The sequence below is a fragment of the Pezoporus wallicus genome, unplaced genomic scaffold, assembly GCF_028554395.1.
Source record: "Pezoporus wallicus isolate ANWC-B61680 ecotype Strahan unplaced genomic scaffold, APGP_CSIRO_Pwel_v1 contig_5767, whole genome shotgun sequence".
Lineage (NCBI taxonomy): Eukaryota > Metazoa > Chordata > Aves > Psittaciformes > Psittacidae > Pezoporus > Pezoporus wallicus.
Window position 1 is genome coordinate 7,521,794 of NW_026640599.1, and position 23,255 is coordinate 7,545,048.

At 44.7% G+C, this 23,255-nt stretch overlaps 1 protein-coding gene across 3 annotated transcripts in view; it reads left to right on the forward strand.

Annotated features, from left to right (window-relative positions):
- Positions 1–7,411: 7,411 nt before the first annotated feature.
- Positions 7,412–23,255, forward strand: part of RAI2 (retinoic acid induced 2) — a 44,306-nt gene continuing 28,462 nt past the window's right edge. The window contains exon 1 of one of the 3 annotated variants that reach the window (XM_057419522.1): positions 7,412–7,546. The gene's annotated coding sequence lies outside the window, so the exon portion shown is untranslated. Of the gene's footprint in view, positions 7,547–7,988; positions 8,078–8,168; positions 8,316–23,255 lie in introns of those variants that run through there. The other 2 variants (XM_057419525.1, XM_057419523.1) reach the window with 2 other exon arrangements.

The following is a 23,255-nucleotide window of genomic DNA, read 5'->3' on the forward strand; positions in this document are numbered from 1 at the left end:
AAAATCTCTCTGCCCGTTGGGCTTCCAAGTGACTTTCCATCTACTTAATCTGTCATTAAAACTTAATGCAAGGACTTCCTTTCAGAAAAAAAGGAAAAGTATCAAGGAACAGAGCATTCCTTTCCTTTTAAGATGTTGCCTGATTTTTAGCAAGTACGCCCAGATATTTGCTTGACAGCTATAATCAGGAGCTCAATCAAATGCCCACACTACATACAGCAGTGTGTCTGGGACGTTGCTCTCCCTTTCTTTCCTATTTTTTCTTCTGCACAGCAGGAGTGAACAGCATAATACTGGATACTGGAAATAAACTCTTGAGCAGTGGAAGTGCCATCATTAGTACTGACAAAAGCAGCTTTTGAGGCTGAGCCAAGATCAAATAAATGAGAACTGGTAGGAGAAGCTGTTGTGTTTCTGAACAGCTTATGAATGTGAGGTTGTAGTTATAATGTTGCTTTAATGAATTAACTTTTGTGATACTCTGTATAGATGGGTCCAAGCTGAGGATTTCTGTCTGATCTAAGCAGAGATACCTTTGTCCTGAATTATTAATTGTTTCTCCTTGGGTGGAGCAAGAGGCTTCCTCTAATTCACTTCCAAGCTCTTTAATCATCACTGTCCTTTCCCTCCCCTCTTTCAGAGTTCTCCTGTTGAAAGCACCTGGCAGGCCAACATCACCTCAGAAGGACAAGGATGCACTTATTTTCCTGCAAAGACACAAGAGGAAAGAGCTGAGCTGTTCTTTTCAAAACCAGGTTTGTCATGGTATATTCTAGTCTATGATTCTATATCTGCCTCCACAGCCAAAATGTGCACTGACCACAAGGACCCTACTTGCACCTTCATCCATGGAAGAATTTAATTAATCTTTCCATATTGGCAGGCAAACGACATTTCCTGAAGAGAAAAATAAATGTTAATTTCCAGAGGTAATTAACAGTCACTGAATGAGACTAAGGGGCTTTCATCAAAAATTACCAATCAGCTCAAATTTGAATTCTCTCCTCCTCATTTCTTCATCTCATTCAGCCAGTCCTGCTGAATTAGTGCCTAATAGAGTCTCAGACATATTCATATCCTGTCAAATTCCCATCCTCCCAAGGAACTGTCCCTTTCAAATGGTAATACAGAGGGCGTATGATGTGCACTCGTTGCTATTTTGGTTTTAACAGCTGGCTGCATTGCGCCGAGGGTAGCTATGAAAACTTAAATAAAGGATGTGTGCATGCATGTATGTGTGTACACGTGTGTGTGTGTGTAAACGCCTACTCTTTTGGAAATGATACCCTTTATCTTAAATAATAATGTTCTTTTTATAACTCTTTGCAAGCTAATTATCTTTTTAGACCACCACGGCTGCCAAAGGAAAGAGTTCTACAGCTTTACAGCAACCAAGAACATGGTTTCACCCCAGGACTCAGCTCTGCAGCTCCTTTCTCAGACAAGCTCCCACTCAGTGATGACTAGGGCCATCAGCAATACTGGGGAGCTGGTGGCCCTCCTCAAGACATACGGATTTAAGGAAAGCTCTCTTCAGGCTATCCACACCTTGACCAAGTGCAGGACAGCTCCAGCAGGGTGCTCGTTATTAAGTGGCTTCAGATGTTCTCAGAGCAGGTAACACACACACATTAGGGTGCCTGGGTGAAGGGGTGGGTGGTCTCAGGGCTGGTCTCCACAGAGCAGTATGAGGACAGAAAGTAGGAGTCCTCCCAGGTCACTGAAATGTAAAAGGTTCCCTCCTCCTGCTTTGTTACATATTTTGGGCCTGAGACAAAGACCTGTAGTGTTCGTAGGGACATTTCCACTGAGTCCACCTGGATCTGTCCCTGTATGAGGGAAATCTTGGGTTGCCCCATGGTGACAGCCAACAGGGAGAATTTCTAGTGAAACCTTTCTTTGTGCTGTACCAGGGCACTTCTGGAGACAGCACTAGATGGGCACAGAGCATGACCTCCATTAACAGTATACACTACATGAAAGCTAATAATTCTGGCTAAAGCATATTCAAAATAGGATGCTGGAAGCAAAACTAATGCATTATTCACTGCTTGTTGGGAATACAAGAACATAGAGACAGACATCTGAGCCTTGGGCCTTTTCTGAGATGTACTGCACAGGGTCTCAGTGGTTTTATGGCAGTACAGTGACTCTCACTGCCATAGATTTTTTATTACTAATAGTATTTAAATCCTTCCCTGTAATCAAATAAAAACAAAAATGTGTCTGTATTCATCTACTTTTTCTAGTCATATATAGTGATGAGAGGTGTTTCAAATGTTGTATTCATTTCCTTGGTGTAAAATACACCTTTCTTCCACTTTTACATTAAATCAGACAAACAGTGGATGCTGGAGAGGGACTCTTCATGATAGGAGAAGGAGTGATGGGTTTAAACTTAAACAGGGGAAGTTCAGGTTAGATATAAAGAAGAAGTTCTTTACTGTGAGGGTGGTGAGGCACCGGAACAGGTTGCCCAAAGAAGGTCGTTTCCAACCCAAACCATTCTATGATTTGGTGAATGTCACAGAGTGAAATACTGAAAAAAAATGCCAATTTCTCAGTAGTCAGCTGAAAACAATCTGAACAGAGCACCAACACGATCAACTCCAACAAAACCGGCAGGCCCTGCTAACGTAATGCTTCTCAAAAATAAAGACTGCAAAAGAAGAAGAAAAATATGTTATTTTATACACTCACGATACAGAAATCAAAATCTTTGTAAAGAATTTCAACAGCCATTGTGAGAGCAGCTTCATAGAAAAATCAGTTTAGTATTTGCCTAATTGCATGTAGACACAGCCTGTAATATAGACACCTGCCTCTGAACTAACCATTTACTGGTCTTTATCTCTTCCTAAAGTAGATGTCTAAGAAAGGTCAAATGAATGGCATCCTAGAAGCGCCTATTTCTCTCTGCTGACCATAAAGATTGAAGAGTGACTAGCTGGGTGTAAATTAATACACTGTAGCCATGCAGGCCTGTGGGTTGGTGAGGAGGTGGGGGATGCTAAAGTACACCCCTATACCCTCATCCAGACCTGCCATTCAGTATTATGTCAGACAGACAAACTTCTTTTGCAGGTGCTGCTACAAAGTATCTCAGTTTTGGATCCCAGCAGCTCCAGCAAGGAAGCCTGATTTACAGCACAAGTGAAGCCTTCTTGGAGCCAGAAGCAGCTTGACTGGATCCTAGTTATTGTCTTACAAGGTATGTCTTGTCAAAATGGTTTTGAAGCCAACTTCTGATCCAAGCTGATCTTTAGTTCAAGTACAAATTGGCTTCAGTAGCATGTTTGTTTGGGTTTTTCTATGGGAAATTCTCTTTACTGTCTCTTGTGGGCTTGACACGGGACCCACTTTCTGCTGGAAAACAGATTGAAGTGCAAAAAGCAACATAGTTCAATGCATTACTCTTATCCAAAATTCTCACTCGTCATGAGCTTCCCTATGGCTTACCCTTTTAAAAAGCCACATAGTAACATAACCTGGCTTACCTGAGATATCTTTGGTCTTTTCAATAACTGCTTGCAGGATAACCAAATTATGATTTCTAATAAACACTCATGCATTTAACTGAAAGGAGAAACAATTGTGAGAATAGGGTTACCTGAAGTCACTGGGCTTGATTTCAATATGCTTGAGTTTGTATTTTTCATGTTTGATCACAGAAACGTTGCCTAAAAAGCCAGCACTTGAAGTTCAGACAACCTCAGAAAAAGGCAATTTTTTTTTAATGTAAAAGAAAGAAAAAAACATGCTCATATTGTTAGCATACGTTCTTATTATAAAGTCATTTAAAAATACAGGTAGATCAGGTTGACAATCACTGCATCAAAAATCAGTAGGTACTATTGTCACATTACAAGCAACAAAGCTGAGCTTGGTGATTTATGATAATATCACTAAAACCTCTTGATATATTTAGCAAGTGGTAATGGTAAAGGTTATAATTCCTCTGGGGGACAATAGTGATGAAATAAACCACGAGGGTCAAGTGGATTATGACCTCGTGAAAACTCAAATAATGGAGATGGAGCTTTATAAACTTCCTCATAATAGATAATGCCTTAAACAATTTTAAAGCTGCTTAGTGCTCAATTCAGACTTGCCACGGGCTTCCTACTGCCTATATATTATTACAGGAAAACCTGAAGATGACTTCTGTCGCTAAGACTCCTGCACCTGCTCAGAGCCCCCAGTGCAATGAGCACTCTTGCTGTGCTCCAGAAGTTCACAACAGATACTGTGCGTGAACCCATCTGTCAGTTCTCCCCACCCAGCATTCGTAGTGTGGGTGCTTCTATAGAATTTGTGATTCCAGTTTGAAGCTGGGTTGCTGTTAGTAATCACACCTGGCAGCATTAATTTTCCTACTGCATAATATGGTCATGCGATCAAAGTGTTTCCACAAGATCAATAGGTCAAAATGAATGATACTGCTGGCTGTTTTACATGCTTCACAAAGGGAAAGAGTAACAGCCCACCAGTATGCTTATTAGCACAGGCAACACATAAAGTTCATGCAGATCCTCTCTATATAGTTACCTTATCCACCCAACTTTAGTACAAAGCTTATATGGGAATTCAGAAGTACCATGTGCTTCAATTTGTGCTGAGATTCAGGTGGATACAAACTATTGAACTGGTAAATTCCGGAGAAGCCACATGGATAAAGCAGCCATGCTGAGTCATACCTGTACAGCTCTAGAAACTAATGCACAGAAAAAAATCCCTCTGTCAGGAACACAGAGAAGTGTTTGAGGCCATGCTATCTCAATTTGAAAGACATGGAGGAAGAGAGAAGACAGAAACACATAATGCTTACCCATTTGTCTAACAGCACTGACAACAGCAGGCCTGGAAAAGCATCGGCCTGAGATGTGAATGGGTGATCAGCTGCCATTGACAGAGGGATTTTTGATTGATTTTAAATTAAGGTCACTGTTCTCGGGCCACAGCTAGATTTGATTATTTCTGTCATGTTTCAGAAGGCTGAGAGAAACTTGTTTGCAGCCAGTGACTCTCTCTTTTTGATGACTCAATGCATAATGATGGTTTATCCGGTGGGCTTTGACACTTCCAACTTCCATGATGGACCGTGTACTGGTACAGTGTTGCCACTCTCCCACTGAAACAAGCAGACATCTCCAAGAACTGAATTTTGTATTACAGGTTTACACTGTTCAGAGTTTATGACATCAGCACCAACATCATCCTCTCCATTCCTTCCCAAGAGTGCAAAACAACAGGCTCATGATTTCACACCTGTACACACTGCATTCCACACAAAATGTCATGCAGTCCACACACGCTTTAATGAATAGATTTGACAACATGTGTTCCAATTCTTGATTGAAAGGTGGTAATGTAATCCAAGCACTTGTGACAGATAACAGTCCTGAAGCATTAAACCCTCAATTCTTCCAAACCAGAACGTTTTTGATTGACAGTTTCCTCCTCACATCTTGACTACTGTCCCAAGCAGCCCACTTGGTTGACAGCATTCCTAGCTCTCTCTCTGCTTGCTCATAAGACTCCGTCACCTTATCATCCTGATACCTTCCAGAAAGCCATTCATCCCTTTCAGTACCCAATTTTACGCAATACAGGCATTAGGAAAGCTGCAGGCAGCACAAAATTAACCCAGATGTGACATTAAATCTGAGAGGAGTAATCACTGCTGGCAGGTAAATGGTGGCTAAAAATGAAGGGGGGAACAGAGCAAGCCCAGCCGTGAACCATTTGTGTTGGAGGGACCTTTCTGAGCCAGCTGTGATTTGGCTGCCCTCTGTGGATTTCTCTTCTGTAAGTTCATCCATTTCCCCCTCAAAATAACACAAGTACCCACTGTCAGATGGCAACAGGCTGCACAGTTGTGTTTGCACAAAGAATCACCTCCATATGGTCAGGTGAAGTGGCTGCCTGCTACCTTCATTTAATGGCCAACAGTTCCTGCTCACTCCCTACATGGTACTCAAGAGCAAAGGAACCTCTGCCACATCCTCCCTCAGGTGCCCCTTCCAGCCTGACGTACGTAACTGGAAACATTTCAAACCATAGACCGTCACTGCTAGCCTCCTCCAAACTTTGTCCAGCTCTACCATGCCCTTTTCGAGGTAGTAAGACCAGAGCTCCAGCAGTATTTGGGATGCAGGTGCACCACGGATTTACAGACCAGTATAAAACTCGTCTTCCTCTCCACTGCTCTCCAAACAAATCCTGACATTAGACTAAATCTCTTGGCCATACTGAGCACAGAACTGACATTTTCCAAGCTGGGCTTGTCCCTGGGCTCTCAACCTGGGAAAAGTGTTGGCCAAAATTTTCCATAATGATGGGCAAGAAAGAAATGACCAACTGCAACTGCACCGTTGTGCTGTTTGGGAAAAAAAAGAAATAAACAAATCCCCAAACTTGGCATAACAGCAGTGGATGTTAAATCCCAAGATGCTACAAAATTCACTCTCAGGCAGCTTGACCTAAATTCTTATGGACAGCAAGGAAGCCACATATTTGGAGCATTTCAAAGAAAACTAGACAAATGCCCATAAATTATCCTATGGGGGACATTCCTACTCTCTTTGGGAAGATGGATTAGGCAGATGACCTACTAAGTCTTTTTTTTTTCCCCCTTCTTTCACTAATTTCTACCATGTCATAAGTGCGTGTGCTTTACCCTTTCTAAAATTGTAATCTGTTTGATCCAGCACTAGTCGAAGGTTTTGAAAAGCCCATTAAACCTCAAGAGGAAATCTCAAGCGGTTCGCTAATATCAACAGAAATCCAGATGGAATTACAATCATCTTTTATGTGCATTCGAGGGCATGTTATGTAACACTAGCCAGGGATTTAGTTTAATGCGCTGCACCTTCCAATAAGCTGCGGGCAGCACTAATAGAGATTTGAAACCTGTGGAAAACTCTTTTGCCCTCGACAAAACCATTTAAAAGCATGGAGTCTGTGGTCAAAGGGGCTTGGGAACTTCTGTCAGATGGGAAAATGGAGACAAGGGCGATAGAAGGTGGAAAAGAAAGGGGGAAATTTCAAATGAAGGGAAATGGGGAGGGGGAGTAAAGAAAAGCTAGGAAATTATAAATGTGATCAATCTGAGACAGAGGCAGAGGAGACAAGGTCCAAACTTCAAGCAGGCAGGGAGGAAAGAATCACTGAGATGGATTAACAAGGATGAAGGTGCCTGCGGCAGCAGCATCCTCCCGGGCTTCAGAGTTGTTCCCGCAAAGCCTGGTGCAGCTACGCGGGACCCTCTGCGGTCCCTACCCCATGCGTGCACGTACGCGTGTGCGCATCCCGACTCCCGGCAGGCGCGGGAGGCAGGATCGGAGGGGGGAGAAGCGCAGCGGGGGGGCGGAGCGAAGGGCGGTAGGCGTGACCTGGGGCGGGCCCGGCGCGGGGGGGAGCGGGACGCGGTACCGGGCAGGGCAGGGCTGTGCGTCCCCGGCGGCGGCGGTCGGGCTTGACAGAGGCGGGCGGCGGCTGCAGCCCCATGGAGCCCAGCTAGGGGCTGCTGCACCTTCCACCCGAGGTAGGTGCCACTGGGCGGCTGCGCGCCGACAGCCGCGGGCGGGCGGGCGGCGCGGTGACAGGTTGGCCGGAGCAGCGGTGTTTTGCGGGAATCTTTCCCCCTCCCCCTCTTTGCCACCCGCGGCCGGGCTCTGCGGTACCGTGGGCAGGGCGGCGGCGGTTCCGCCGTCCCCGCTTCGGCCCGTGACTATTGTTTCTGGTGGCGCCGAGCGGGCGCAGCGAGAGCCCGGCGGCGGCTTTGTGCGGGTTGTCCCGGCGGTGGGGCTGCGGCGGGGGGGCGCGGACCGTGGGGGACGGGGCGAGACCGTGGGCAGAGTCACCCCCATCCCCTTCCTCCTCCTCCTCTTCTTCCCTGCGCAACTTATCCGGAACCACGCCGGTGGGTGCGCGGGGAGGAGCGGCTGGTGCTGCGGCCGGGCATCGCCTCCCACGGCTCGTGGGTTCTGCCCCACGGGAGACAAAAACGCGGCCGGTCACCGCTGCTTTAAGCACCCGGGTCCGCGCTCTGGAAGGAGGAGATTAAAAACGCAGGGTGGGTTTCAAGATGGGCGATAATGGGGGGATTTGGGATCCTTCTCGTAGCCTGTCTGAAACGAGGATGAGGGTGAGGATGAAGGTTTACCCTTCCGAAGTTGAGAAGGAATTCCGCCCGCTGTCTCCCGTTTTCTCGGCGAGGGCTGCCTGGAGGATGAGCTGTCACCTGCGTCTTCCGTAATGGCTTTTCCTGAAGGAGGCTGTCGTGGGGCGCCGGCATCGCCTCGCCGGGCTCGGTGCGTGCGTGGCGGCGGGTGCTTCGGTGCGGTGCGAGCTCCGCAAGTTCTGCATCCCTCCGGGAGGTGCTGCAGGGCAGCTACTCCCATTCCCTTCTCTTCTTTCCCCTGTTTAAAATTGGTTTTAGTGGCCGTTGTTGACGTTAGTTTTCTCACGTGCCGTTCTCCATCAGAAATCTCTTTAAAGAAATAATGTTTTAAGTGCAAGATTAAAAAAAAATACATGCCTGTACATAGTCTAATGTAGATGTACTGTTAAAGAGAAAAGAGTATCTGGTTGCCCATTAATTCTTCGGGTATTTTCCATTTAAACTCGATGAGGAAGTATTCTTTTTTTTTTTCTGGGTAACCTTTCGTGCCATTTATCACTAGCAAATTGACTTAACCTTTAAAGTAAAGCTTTCCTCATGAATACGCTACTGATTGGAGTTTTGGGCAGAAAATCAGCACACTTCCATTTTTTTTTTTTTATAGGTAAATTTGGAAGAGCCTTTCCTTCCTTTTCACTTCGACAAGTGGCCCTGGTAATTGGATGTAACTCCAGTAACTAGTGCAGGGGGCTGCCGACAGCCCACACGTTTGCCTGTGCAGCTCTGCCAGAGCAGTCTGTTTCATTAATGTCCCCTCGCTATTTTGTCCTTCGCGTCTCTAATGAATTCTGTAGCATTTCTCTGATAAGCTCCAGTGGGACTATGAGGGAAACACTGAAATGTCTTTCACCTTCAGAAATGATTGAAGCCAAATTTGAAGAGGGGATAACCACTTGATTTAACTGGGAGCAATGCTGAGTTTCTGTATATGCATAAAATTCTGGAGGCGCTCGAGTAGCCAGAGCTATCCCTGTCAGACCAGGAATCACCCCAGTGATGGGTTTTGCAGGGACCTGATTGCTTCCTACCACAACTGGAAGCGATAAGCTTTTGCAAGGCGTGTGGATCGCATTGCAAGTGCAGGCTGGAGGATGGAGCTAGTCATGTAACGGGCATGACATGCGTGAAGAGCAGGTCGCGCTGAACACGCTACAACTTCAGGAAGCTGGCGTTTGCTGTGCAGAGCCTGCAGCGGTGTGAATTACAGAGGAAAAAAGCATTTGCATGTAAGAAAGGCAGCTGGCTCATCTCCTGCCTGAAGAACTCATTTTTATTTTTTTTTGTTTTAGAAAATCTGGCTCCCGTTTCTGCCTTTGCCACAGATTGCCAGTGTAGCTTTGGGCAAATCATTTCATGTTTCCCTGCCTCTCCTCTCATCATCATTGCCTGTGACCCACCAAGGGCTTACCTGTACCAGGCTGTCTGTTCAGACCCTAACTCAAAAGCTTTGCCTTCCTCAGCTGCCTTGTGCACAGCAGTCTGAAGTGATAGGTGGGACCTAACTGCTCTGTGGGGGTACGGTTTGACATTCAAATGCTGCTGCTGAAGCCAATTCTACCGATGTAGCAGCCTCACAGTGATTCATCAATCTCTAATCCTATCCCTCTTCTAATCCAGTCATTCTCTGCTGCTAATCAAATCGCCCAGCACCGCTCGAGCGACGCTCAGCTGCGTGCTCGCCCTCGTGTCAGCTAGCCTATGTCAAGGCAGGGAAGCAGTGACAGTGAAGATGGGCTGAGTATCACCAGCTTTTCAGGACAGAGACTGTCTGTCACTCGAAGTCTGTAAAATCTGTGGCACAAGAGGCCCAGTGTGATTTCCAAATACAAATCATGGCTAGAGGGTAAATTGCAACAACATCACAGAAAAATGGCCAGAAAATGGCACCTCGGGCGTTCCTGTGCAGCCAGCTGTGTGCACGTTGGGATGGAACGGAGGTGGAAGGGTGCAGCTCCCTTGGCGTAACAACAGCATTCTTATTTTAGCATGGACGACAGCCAAAGATAAGGAGTGGTTGTCATCCGGCTGGTTGGAGGATTTAAAAAAAAAGAAAAAGCTGCGGGGAAATAGAAAGGGAAATAAAAAACCCCAGCAGATAACCTTGCAAGTGATAGGCTAGCCACATAAAGCTGGCAGTACAAGATTTCTCCCATAAAATCCAGAATGATCCTAATTAAGCCCAGACCCTGCTCGATGACACATGGCTTATTTATTTCAGATGTTTCTAGGTCCTAAAGATGGGGCCAAATGTGAAGAGTTTGATGTGGCAGATAGTTTAACCCCAATTACTTCTACATAAATCACGTGATTGTTACAGGAGCCGAGTACCTCTGGTGGGTGCCCCAGAACACCTGATAAATATATATATATATATATATATATATATATATATATAAAATAAAAATTTGCCCTGAATAATCTCTAGTGCTGCAGGTGAGGGTCTGGGGAGAGGGGTGGCCATCCCCTCTGTGGGCAGGAGGATGAGGATGCAGGAGCTGTTGCACCACAGTGTGCCCACTGGTCTGTATGCACAGGCAGCTGAAATGGTGGCTTTGTAGAGCAGGCAGCCAAAGAACGGGAAGCAAAATGGGGGCTGACAAATACTTCTGTTACGAAATTGGGATGGATGAATGTTTTATGGGGGCACTTGCCTTTTTTGTATTACTATTTTATTTTATTTTTGAGTGGAAGGAGCCAGTTGGCAATGTGTGGTGCTAGCCACGAGTGGCTTTGTTTTGAGATCCAGCTGCGCTGGGTCACCCTTCCAGAAATGGCATCTACACAATAACAATACAGTAAAACACTTTTAGCATTTCTTGGGTTTTATAGGAAGTCTTCAGGAAGAAAAAGTTTTCCTTATTTTTTTGCTTAAAGCTCTAAGCTTGAATTCTCCCAGCAGACTCTACGTTTCAAAAAGGAGGTGGTAGTACAAGAGGTCGTAGCCTGCCAGGCATCACTGTTAACTTATCTTGGTTCTCCTCAGAAATTTCCATTCCTGGGCTTGCAATATTGCCTATCCCTCTCAGGGCACCAAGCAACTCTGTAAACAGGCCACTCTCTGGAGGAGCTGCTCTGCTGGGTGATTTAGTGGTGCTTGTTAGTTGTGGCTTTCCCTTTTCTTTTTTTTCCTTAAACAGGTCTGTCCATGCCTTCCTTTAACATACAGAGCAGCACTGCAGTGTGGGTGGGGTGAGTTATAGGGTCATGTCTGTGGGATTTTGCCAGTCCTGTGGGTGGCCTGATGTTCTGGGTGACCCTATGGCAGGTGCCACTCGACAATCAAGTGCTGCCTTGACCGGACCTCTCTCAGCTGGACCTGTTTCCAGTACCCTTTAGTTTTTGCTAGTTGATAGAATCATGGAATGGTTTGGGTTGGAAGGGACCTTTGAAGATCATCCAGTTCCAACCCCCCTGTAAGGGGCAGGGAGACCTTCCAGTAGACCAGGTTGCTCAAAACCCCGTCCAACCTGGCCTTGAGCACTTCCAGGGACAGGGCATCCACAGTCTCTCTGGGCAGCCTGTTCCAGTGTCTTATCACCCTCACAGTAAAGAACTTCTTCCTAATGTGCAATCTAAATCTACCCTTTTTTGGTTTAAAATCATTCCCACTTGTTCGGTTGCTACCTGCCCTTGTAAAAAGTCTCTCTCCAGATTTTTTGTAGTACCCTTTAGGTACTAGAAGGCCGCTGAGGACATGTGCCCCTCTGAACATCCCAGGCTGCAGCTTCAAATTCAATGGTCAGGCTAATGTTGAAGACCAATCACTCCTGCATGTGCTTCACTCTGTAGAATTAAAATTATTTCTCTGCTTGTCTTGTGGCATGGAAGCAAAGAGGTGGGAGAAGTGCAGTGGCCACCATGAGGGCCAAGGGGGCAATGGCTCTCACGAGCCTTGGCAGACAGCATGCTCCTCACAGCAAAGCCAGGTTATTTGGAGGAGTGCAGGTCTTCTTCAGCAAGAAATAAGTCATTAATGGCCAGAGAATAATCACTTTACTCTGAAAAGCCTCTCCAGCTGCATTGCACCAACTGTTCTTTTTCAGCTTCTGAATCCTTAATGACAGTAGCAGCTAATTTCTCTTTCTGTGTTTTTCTAGCTGCAATGTCCTATTTACTCTGAGTTTATTGGGAAAATAATAGAAGTCATTACAAAGCTACTTGTCACCTTTCAGAGAAGAAAACTTCTCCCTGGTTGAATGGCTAAGTTAGTTAGTTGGTGACTGACTCAGACAATGGTGACTTTTTGAACCCATCAGTTATTCATCTATGCTTAGTGAATAAGCCAATTAGCTAGAGGAGTGTTATTTAACTTACAGTCCGTGAATATCCAAAGTCAGTGAATAAACCAGTCACAAGCAATATAACAACAGCATATGTGTATTCTGTTGCATGTAAGCAAAACCCCTATAATACAGGGTTAGAAGTGGCAGAATCAGAAATGTGTATTTACTGTGTTTAATTTCCTTTAATCTGATTGCCTTTGAAAGCTTATATGGCAATACTGCACAAAACGGTCCTTGTTTAAAAAAAAATAATCAGGTGGTCCTTATATGTTTATATACTAATTAGGTTAAAGAAAACATATTGAGGGGCATTGAAATAGATGATGCAGAAGGGCAACAAGAATGGAAGACATGGAAAACTAAGTAAATGTGAGGTATTTTTGTGTCTGTATTTTTGTGTATGATACACATCTTTCTGATTGTTGGTGATGGATCGCTTGCTGTAGAGCTGGATCCCCACAAGGCCACTGCAAAGCAAACAGGAAGGGCAACACATTGTTTTTTAATCAGGATTTTCCCAAACAAGCAGTCAGGCATCACTGTCTCAATAATAGATGCCTTCATCTCTGGCCTTGGTGATGGGCTGGAGATCAGGAGGCAGCTCTTGGCCAGGGTTCTGCCCCACAGAAAGGCAGGGGAAGAGGGCTGCTTGTGTGTGGCTAAGCCTTGCTCTCCAGGCTGTGGGATGCTGTGTGGATGCCAGAAGGAAACAGGAACATATTTCCAGATCTATGTTATTGTACTGTCCCCACAAAAAAAAACAACTTCCTCTATTGGTATTTCCCAGGGAAGAAAATGAGACGGATGATTCTAGTTTGGAAGAATCTTGCCTGTGTTACTGTCTTTGGGATTCTCGGAGACAGTTGTTGCAGGTTCCAAGCCCCTTGGACCCACTATGTAAGACTGTTGACCTTGGGGAAGAGTTTTCCACAAGCTCCATGGAAGAGCAGTTGAATCACAGAAGCATAGAGTGGTTGGGGTTGGAGGGGACCTTAAAGATCACATAGTTCAAACACCCCTGCCAGATCAGTGGAAGATCAGTGGAAGCATGAATCTGCAGCCCTGGAGGGTCTCCAGGTGTGACAGCGAAGGGTCTCTTTGGCACAGGATGCTCTCTACCAGAGACAGCATGTGGTGTGTAGATAGAAGTAAATATATATATACATGCAGGCAGATACACACATGTGTACTTGCAGAAGTGTATCCTAAAAGAAGGAATACATGGAAAAGCCTTGCTCTTGTAGCCATGATATGCTGTTAAATCGTTTCTGATCTCTAGGGAGTGGATGGAGTTTACCTTTTGCCATTTCACTATGGGAGGACCTATGTGCGGTTAGGGTGGATTCACAAGGTTTCCGTGATGGAAGAAACTGGGCTCTGCATTACGGTTCTTCTGCACTTTATGGGCAGGATACGTGAAAAGGTGTCGTTCCCTCACAGGATTGTGGTGCCAGGCTCGGTATCTCACTTTTGCCCCCACGCTTAGTTGTACCTAAGCGGGTGTTCAGCTTGTGGAAGACTGCTTGGCTATGCTCCAGTTGTGCTGGAACCAAGGCAATGTTGGTAGGTGTAAGAAAGCAATTGGAAGGAGTTATACTTCTCACTCACTGAGGGGATGCATTTGCCTTTGGTTTGGGTTTGCCATTTAGGCGTTTAAGGGATTTTTTGGGATGCTTGGGTAGCAGCTGTTTTTAGCCATGAAACCAGCACTTGTCTGTCAGGATACATTTTGGCTGTCACCATAGCTTTCTGTCTTCTAAAGGGTGTTATTGAATTGATGGGGGTAGCCCTGGATGCCATCAGATGCTACACAAAAGAAAGCGAAAGCAGCGTATGTCTGCGTGTCATGGATCCCTGTTTTCATAGCATGTAACCTCAGAGCTGTGCAGGGACCATCCTGGAGGGACTTAGCACAGCCTCCCACCTGAAACAGTTAAGTCAACAGGCAAGGCGGATGCCTTTGATCGCGATCAGGCTCCAGACATCTTAGATTTGCTTTGGTTACCAGAGAGGCTGGTCAGCACTCTTGCTTCCTATTTGCTTTCTGGTGGAACTGAAGAGCTCTTTGCTTTGAAGCATGAAAGCCCAAATATGTTGGGACCTGATGCTTCTGAAGCCGGTTTTCTTGAGAAAAGGTGCTGCTGCATTTCCAAGGAGCTGAGGTTCTCAAGTTAGCAGCCTTTTATTTTTAAAAAGGAAGGAAGTGTTTTTATTAGAGTTTCCTGTTTTGAACCCTTTGGTTAAAGGGCATGAGGCGGTCAGAGGTGGGAGAGTTATCATTTAGGTCAGGGTTGTCTCTTTGTATTTTCATATTTGTATACGTAGTGCACATACATGAATTATTTTCATATTTATGTTATAGATTCTGATCTGTGCAAGATTTTTTCCAGTTCTATTTAAGGCTGCTACTTTAAGGAAGTCTAAATAAGGTTTCTTGTCAGGAAGGGTTTAGATGTAGCCAGTTCTGCCTGGGGCAGAAGGATGGGTTAAGTGACTTATCAAGGTCCTTTTCAGGACCTTTTCTGTTGTTCCAGGCAGTTACCCAACAAAACAAATTCATAGCAGGTTGTGCTAGCCATGCTGATAGGGCTTTGCTGTGGCACTTAACGTGGGTATTTGTTTGAAAAGGAAATAATAGCTAATTGTAGCATAGTTACTGCTGCTGCATTGGACAAATGTTTCTTAAAATGAAAGAGCAAAACAACTGATGTTACATTTTTAGGCTAACATCGTGATATGGCTGTGATTAATTTTTGCAGGAGCTTTGTGTTTTTTATATCTGCTTAAGTGTATTAACATTTTAAAAGGTCAAAGGTAAGCTTTAAAATGGATGCCAAATTAAGATGGATGGGAGGAAAATGACATTTACTTCTTGTTACTGCACATTGTTTGAATTTGACCAAAGGCAAAAACAAAACAAAGAACAACCCTCCCCCCTCATACACACACATGCACGGTTGTGTGCATGCACGGACAGACACATTCCCACCGCCTGCCTTCCCTGCACACCTGGTCCAGGAAAACCTTATTCATCTAGGCAAATCATCATCCTAACAAAATCAGTAGTCCGATGTCTTAATTTCCAGACAGCTGAAGTATCCCTTTGCAAAGTATCTCATTTAACTGGTGTGAGTGGACTGCGTAAATAAAAGTAGCTAAAATATTTATATTAGGAAAATACAGCTAATGAGAACCATAACCACATTATCATTTCCTACCCTTGCTGGGCTTGAGATGATGATTTCATCAGGGAAGGGTCTGTACCCTCATTCCTACTCATACAGTTCCTGGCACATTGAGTCGCTGTGAAAACAGAAAATAAGATATGGTGGGAATGATGCCTTTGCTTCCAGTGGGAATGGTGGCCAGTCCCAGTCGAAAGCAAGGCTTCAGTGGAGCTGCCCTGTGAACACACCAGTGTATGACAGCTGTGGCTTTGGAAAAAGCAGCATAGCTTGAGGTAAGGACTGAATCTATGTCCATCAATTCCACTCTTGCCCTGAAGTGATGATGGGGAGCTAGGCTGGCGATGCGCCCCATGCCTCAGGAGTCGTAGCCACCCTCTCCATCAAGGGACCCTGCTTGTTTTTGTGGGTGTTGTTTCACAAGACAGATTCGCTCTCATCCCTTCCTGACACTTACTAATCCAAGGTTAAAAAAGGAAAATAAAGAAGCAAAAACCCCAAAAATTTCTTCAAATCCTTCTTCCTGTGTGTGGCTGGTGGTTCATTGGTGAGGATTCAGGGTGCCACCTCACCTCAACCCCATGCTGTACCACAAATAACATCTTGGCCTCATGTGGACCACAGGGGCTGTGCCATCCTGGGAAGAACCACACGCAGCCTTGGGCCATTCTGACTTTAGATCATTGTTGGTTTTTTTTTGCTAGATAATTGTAAATTGTTACAGCTGTGGAAGACTCAAGGCAGGTGCTTCATTCAGACCAGGTGCTCAGTGTAGGGGTATGCGGTTTCCCAGGTCTGTGAGTAGTTTCAGCCTCCTCCTTGAGATGTGTGTCCACCTCCCTCCCACCTGAAACCCAAATGGAGTGTTCCTTGAAGCACTGAAAAAGGAAGATGTTTCAGTGCCAAGAGATGAACCCTTTCTCACGGAGAAAGAGGCAGCCCTGCCTCTGAGAGAAGTGTGCATCTTGTGGTGCCCAAAGTATGTGTCACATTTCGCCTGAGGCTTTCCCAATCCATTTCTTCTGCAGCCTAATCACTGTGGATTTAGTCTTTTTATTCTTGTTGGGTTTTTAATTTTTTCACTAACTTGCTTGAGATCAGAATAGCCTCTTCTGAAAACCAGGAGCCAGATACCAACCTCATTAGGGTGTCATGGATATAAGTGAAGTGTTTGCCAAGCATCAGTAATGTTACTTAGACATTTAAGCTGTGGCTGGGCCACTGCTAATGGAGAGAAGGCAGTGCTGCTGTTCCTGTAGTCATACCTACCCAGCATCTTTTGGCAGGCAGTGTGCCAGTCCCCACCACAGTGGGGAGTGGGAAGATGCCCCTTGGCCTCCCTGAGCTGGGGGCTGCCCAGAGCACAGCACCAGGCAGTGAGGAACCAGAGGGCTGGTGGTGGCTTCCTCAAGGGAGAAAGCTGCAGTGCTCAACCCTGCCCCTGCTGAAGGCCTGAGATGTGTCTGAGGTTAGGGTAAAGGGTGAACAGATCCTTTCCTCCTTCACCCAACAAGCAGTGAGCTGTTCTAAGCATCCCTCTCCGAGTGCTGAAAATGTTGGCCTGACAAAAAAAAAAAGGAAAAATGTCAAATGCTCAAATGCTTTGTTCCAGTGAGAAAATGTATTTTTCATTTCAAACTGAATGGATTCTTTCAAGGCTTCACTGACCTCTGAGTGGAACAAACAAAACAGTTTTATGTTTTCATGTTACAAAAAAAAAGAAAATACAGTTCTTAAATTGCTCAACCCAAACATTTCTTTTTGATTTTTTTATTCTCCCCAGCCTGGCCACCGTAGCAAACAATTCATTATTTGCATAGCTCTAATTGCAGTGATTAAACAAACGCAGAAAACGAGGACCCTTCACAGAGCCTCATCACAGCCCCACAGCCAACTTGGTCTGTATTTTGTCAGCAGAGAGGGAGATAGGAGCGGCTTTGTGCTAGACAGAAAATAAATTATTGACTTTCTTCTTTTTTTTTTTTTCCTCCCAAACTGATGCACCGTCAGTTTAGAGCAAGAATAATTTTACCCATTCTCTTGCTAGCCGGCTGAGGGATATCACCATATTGTGAACCTGGTACAGTTTGAAAAGCATTTGGATTTTGAACGTCTTGTTCATGTGTTACTCTTAAGTGGCAGCCTTGGTTGCTGTTATTAGAATAACGTGTAGGGTTGATATTCTGTTAGTGATACCCATATTAACGTAAAGCAGCGAGAAACAAGCATCTACATGTTCATTGTTTTCGTTGTGAAGATGGCAGGTACCTGAAGACAGGGTTGAGGGAAATTTTATCTGGCTGCAGTTCCATGAAATAGGAACAAACAATTTTTTGGTCATTTTTTAATGGCATTTATTTATAGCAGGTAGCACACAGGCGGCTGCTATTTCTCAGCGTGCTGGAAGAATGTTCTCCAGATGGTGCTTACTGTTTATGCTTTTATTCACTTCGCTTGAACACTGCAGCACTCTACACAAAACATGGAAAATTGGAAAATAAAAACAATTATGTTTTTACAAAGTGCCATGTGATTTGCTGAAATGTCTTAGCTGACTGATGAGCGATGCTTGGGGGCAGCATGGGGGATCATGCCTGTCACACAAACCCTGCACTCCAGCCCCCAAATCGGTAACAGGCATTGCCACAGCTCAAGAGGGATTCATCCTTCTCTCCCAAAAAGCTGATCTTGAGCAGGGCTGCTCATCTTACCCTCATGCGTCTGCCTGTTCTGCCTCCCTTTTCCCTCACAGGGATTGGAGTGAATGTAGGGAAAGGGTTATAACGGCAGTTTTTTTGTTGGGTTTTCTGTGGCTGTGCAGCCTCAAAGCGAGAGAGACAAGAGACAATGCATTTCATAAACTTCACCTGTGCCATCCTAATTTTTAAGCTTCTAATCTCAGTGGTAAATAAGGTATTAAGTCCTTTGGCTCGTCCAGCTGGAGGCGATAACAAAAGTCAAGAATGGTATCCAAAAGAACTGGTGTCGTCCTTGAGTTTTGTTGGTTAGAGTGGTGAAGATGTATGTCCTAATGGTGGGCATGCTCTTGCAGGCTTTTGTTATGTAGCTTCTGCAGGAGTACTCAGACAAAACATTTTCAAGCTGGAAGCTTTAAATAGAAGACTTTGAAATCTAAAGATCTTTTTTCAGTGAAAGCCCTTGGGAAAGTAACTTAATTCTTTCAATTGCATTAAAAAACAAAAGCAAAAACCAGGCAAAAACAACAACAACAAAAAAGAACCCCAAAACCAAACCCCAAAAGAGGCAATCATAAAAATGGATGCCAACAAGCAGGAAAAAGTTGTGGTTTGTTTTATTTTTGATGTATTTTTTAATATATATTTCTGACTTCTATTAAAAAAATTGAACAAGAAAACAACAGACCCACAGCACTTTTTTTTTCCCCTATAATCTCAATTTTTCAAATATCAAAAACCGCATCAGGTTTAAGCTTTCCAACAGGAGACAGTCGTTATTTCTGTGTAAACAGGAGCCTCCCGATTTGTTAAATCTAGTTTAAAGCCAGCGATACTTTTAGTGAAATTAAATTTCAACAAATTAATGTATAAACAGTCATTCAGCTGTTTTGGGGGATTTCTTTGGTAAATGGGCAGTGCTGCACAGCGCTTCGATTTCTCCCCCTTGCCTGTTACCCAAGAGACAGCCCTTTCCCAAGCAGAGTTCTTGCTACATCAGCTCCATGCTGTTTATCTTTCGTTGCTCCCTTGGCAGTTATTATTTCTTAATGTGTTAATTGTAGTTCCTGGACCCTCGCATGTGAGCGTGTGTAATGTTCATGTTAATGATGCCGACACATTCTCTAGTTCCTGGAATCGCAGAGAGAAAACCTTATGTATGATCTGGGCACAGGGCATCCAGTAAGAGAAACCAATTACAAGAATTCAAATAGCATAAAAAGAATAAAGTGTGAAGAGTAGGCACTGGGTTGGAGAGGATGGTTTTTTTCTCTTATTTGGTTATGATTCCTTCTATGGCTCTGGCTTGGTGTGATATATATATTTTTTTAATTAAAACTTGAATTATGTCACTTGCTTTCCACCTCTTAACAGTATTTCACAGTAAATTTCATTCCTAATAGCAAGTAGTCAGCGTAAAGGAATGGCTTTGCTGAGTGATGGGACTGTTAATTATTAAAAAGAAACCTATGGATTTAAAACAAATTAGACCTCATTAAGCCTAGGTCTGTTTCCACACAGACCAGCTGACATGAAAAAGCCCATCTACAAGCATGATCAGAGATCACCAGTCCCTGATCTCAATTCAAAACCTACGGCTTTCCTGCATCTTTCCTATTTCCCTTCCATCTCTCCTGTTACCCTCAACCACTCCCCATGATGGCACCCAAGCCCGTATGCAGGTGGGAGTCCCACCTTGCTCTTGGAGATGGCTGCTGGCCATCAGTGGCTGGAGCCCACCTCCCGGGTGGCTGGATGGGTGAGCCAGCCCCTGGACCGTCTCGGTGCTAAGTGCAGCCAAACTGTTTGGCTGGGTTTAGCACAGGTTTAGTGAAAGGGAAAACACAGGAAAACTCATTTTCTCTTCCTTGATTTTGAGGAGCAGGAGATCTTTGACTTCTACCATGGGGCTCCTGCCATGGCTAGGCTGACAAATCCTGTAGGATAGATGTACTAATTCTCATTTACAGAAGCAGAGGTTTTTTTTCTGTTTGGGTTTATTTTATTACCTGAACTTGGCTGTAACTTTCAGATTGTTTGTACTTGAAGGCTTTCTGTGGAACTTTACAGAAAATCCAAAGGGATGAAGTGAGTGGTGGAGCCCTGTACACTCAAACCTGCATAACTGTGGCATGTTTTAAGCTGCTTTTCTGAATTTTTTTTGAGGCAATGTGTGAGTGCATCCACAGGAGAATCCTAATAAGGAAAGTGAAAGGTGGCCTGTACTGAGCATTTTAATTGTGCATTCATAGGCATGCCATGTATGGGCTTTGCTGCCTGGCTGAGACCTCCCCCAGATCTTCTCTGGCATTACAGACAGTGACACACTCGTACTGGGAGAAGAAACACCCATTTCTGCTGGCTAGAAATCAGCAATAACATTTTGACATCTGTGCAACAGTTTAAAATGAATTATTCAGCACATAGATCGTACTATTTCAGCAGCCAGCACATCTCTGCCCATTTACTACTGTCAGTCCATGGTGGAGATACCATTGATGCCAGTGAGAGCTGAGCACATGGACTGGGGGTAGGTTTTGGCCCATAGCCTGGAACAGCATTTGACAGCACCTCTGCAGTGTATGATAGGAATAATCTGCTTTGCCACCAGCAAAAGACTGAAAGACAATGCCAATCTGTTTCTTCTCTTCGAGCACTTTAAATTAATGCAGAAAAAAGACCTTAAGAATTAAAGAAGTCATTAATTGTTTGACTGTTTAAGTTCTGCTTTAAAGAGTGAAACTTGCATGTAATTTTGATTAAATCAATGTATTGCATATGACTCTCCAGAAGCCCTGAACATCTATTGCCTGCGGGGAGCAGACCCAGAATACAAACTGGCAGCAGGTCCAGGCCAGTCTCCAGCTTCTGCCAAGTTAGAAGGTTAAACTGAAGCAATCACTAATTCCTATCAACAAAGAAAATGCATGAAATTCACGATGGAAGCAGCATCTGATTTGCAAAAACAAGCCAAACTGTTTTTAGAATGTGCTTTGGGGAACTGCAGATGGGGAGCAGGGAGGAGACACAGATCAGCCAAACAGCAGCGAAAATGGGTTTGCTCATGACAAATGTCCAGGAGAGGAGATGGATGTTTTAACTTGTATTTAGCTTCCTAATTCAGCAAGGTCATCGGAATTAAAACAGCGTATGTGAAGTGAGAGCCTAACATCTGTTATTTCACAGGACGCCAGTTCCCTGTAGCTGCATTTAAAATATAAAATGCAGAACTCTGTGATGTGGGTTATTGTCCTTTCCTCACCTTCCTCTGTGGACCGTGTTATAGCTGTCCACTGGTGCTTATCTAGCAGGCAAAAATTTGGGAGCACTCAACACTGCAACGTGCAGCCATGTCATCTGCCCATCATTGTCCATGTTTTTCAGATAGCTAACTAAAATTCCAGCCTGCCCCAATTTCTACCTGCTTTTCTATTTATGTGTAACAAATAATACCCTACAGTGGAGGTAGCCCAGTGCTGTACTTAGAAAGGCAAGACATATTATTCGGCTAACTATAAAACAAATGGCTAGTATACAGTTAAGGTTTTGTGCAGGAAAGCCTATCTATTGAGAAAAGACACTTGAGCATATAATGAAATTTAAGCAAATCAGTATGTCCTGCTGAAGTCAGAATTTAACCATATAGTGAAGTCTTACATGCAGTAAGGGCATATGCTCTGATTGTAACGCTATAGCTGTAAGATTTTTGAAGCCCTATGTGTGTGCATAGCTTTATTTTCAGAGTCCCCAAGAGCTTTGCAATGATCAGAAAGATGTGAAATCGTGATAAATACCATGCAGCTCTGGATGTTCAGATGCAGTGCTTCAGCAGGAGGTGGGACTTGTCTTCCTCAGCCGGTCCTTGCCAAGAGCAGTTCTGCAGCTGATGCTGCTGCAGCTGGGTGCGACCTGGAGTCTGTATCCACAGTCAGCAACACCCAGGTGTGGGTACGTGTATGTGGTAGTTTTGTAGGGACTAAAGTCTGTTCAAGCTTTTTGTCGGGCTGGTGACATCTGCTGTAGGTTCAGACATCACCAAAGTGTATGAATCTTCTTGCCATCTTTGGTGCGCTTACTGTCACTGTGCTCCCCTGGGGCAGAGGGGTATCATCCTCTTGGATAGGAAGGAAAAGAGGCACAGAGAGATGTTAAACCCAATATTATTTTTGTGTCCACAAATACAGAGACATCTCGGGGGGGGGGGGGGGGGGGGGGGGGGGAAGCAGGGGCTGGGGAGGAGTGGTGTGATGTGTGTCCAGACCTCTTGCCTGTGTAGTTTGGACCCTGCCTGCATTACAAATCTGGCTCAGAGCAGCTCTCTCCAGCCCACATGGGAAGCTCCTGAGCAGGGCTGTGAGTGTGCATCTCCCTGATCCCCAAGCAAAGGAATATATCTTACTAGTGTGGGTGTGGGGTGATGAAGGGAGGGTTGTGCAGAAGCCCCCAAAACTAGGGAGGAGGGTAAATAGCTGGAGTAATTTATGTATGAGGGGGAAGAAGGCTACCTGGTTTTATTGCCACTTGATTGGAAGGATGTGTGTAGCCTGTGAGCATCCATTAATTAGTAATGCAGTTGCTCCGTGCTGGTATCAATAAAACCTTGATAGTACGTGATACCAGCCCGTGATTGCTTCCTTTTTTCCACATCCCCTTGTGAGGTTGCTGTATATCAGTGCAGCTGTGCACTGTATGCAGTGTATATGTGTTGTGGCTGCTTACGTAAGACAGGGACAGTGAAATCATTTAGCGGCTAGTTACCTCCCGTGTGATTTTTTCCAAGCATCTATAAAAGGATCTTTGATCTGCAGCACTTTCTCACACGCACAAAATAACCAAGGTTGGGTTTTTTTTTCCTTTTGCTGAGACATACTAATTCTTAAAATGGCTTCTGAGCAGGCATTCCTAG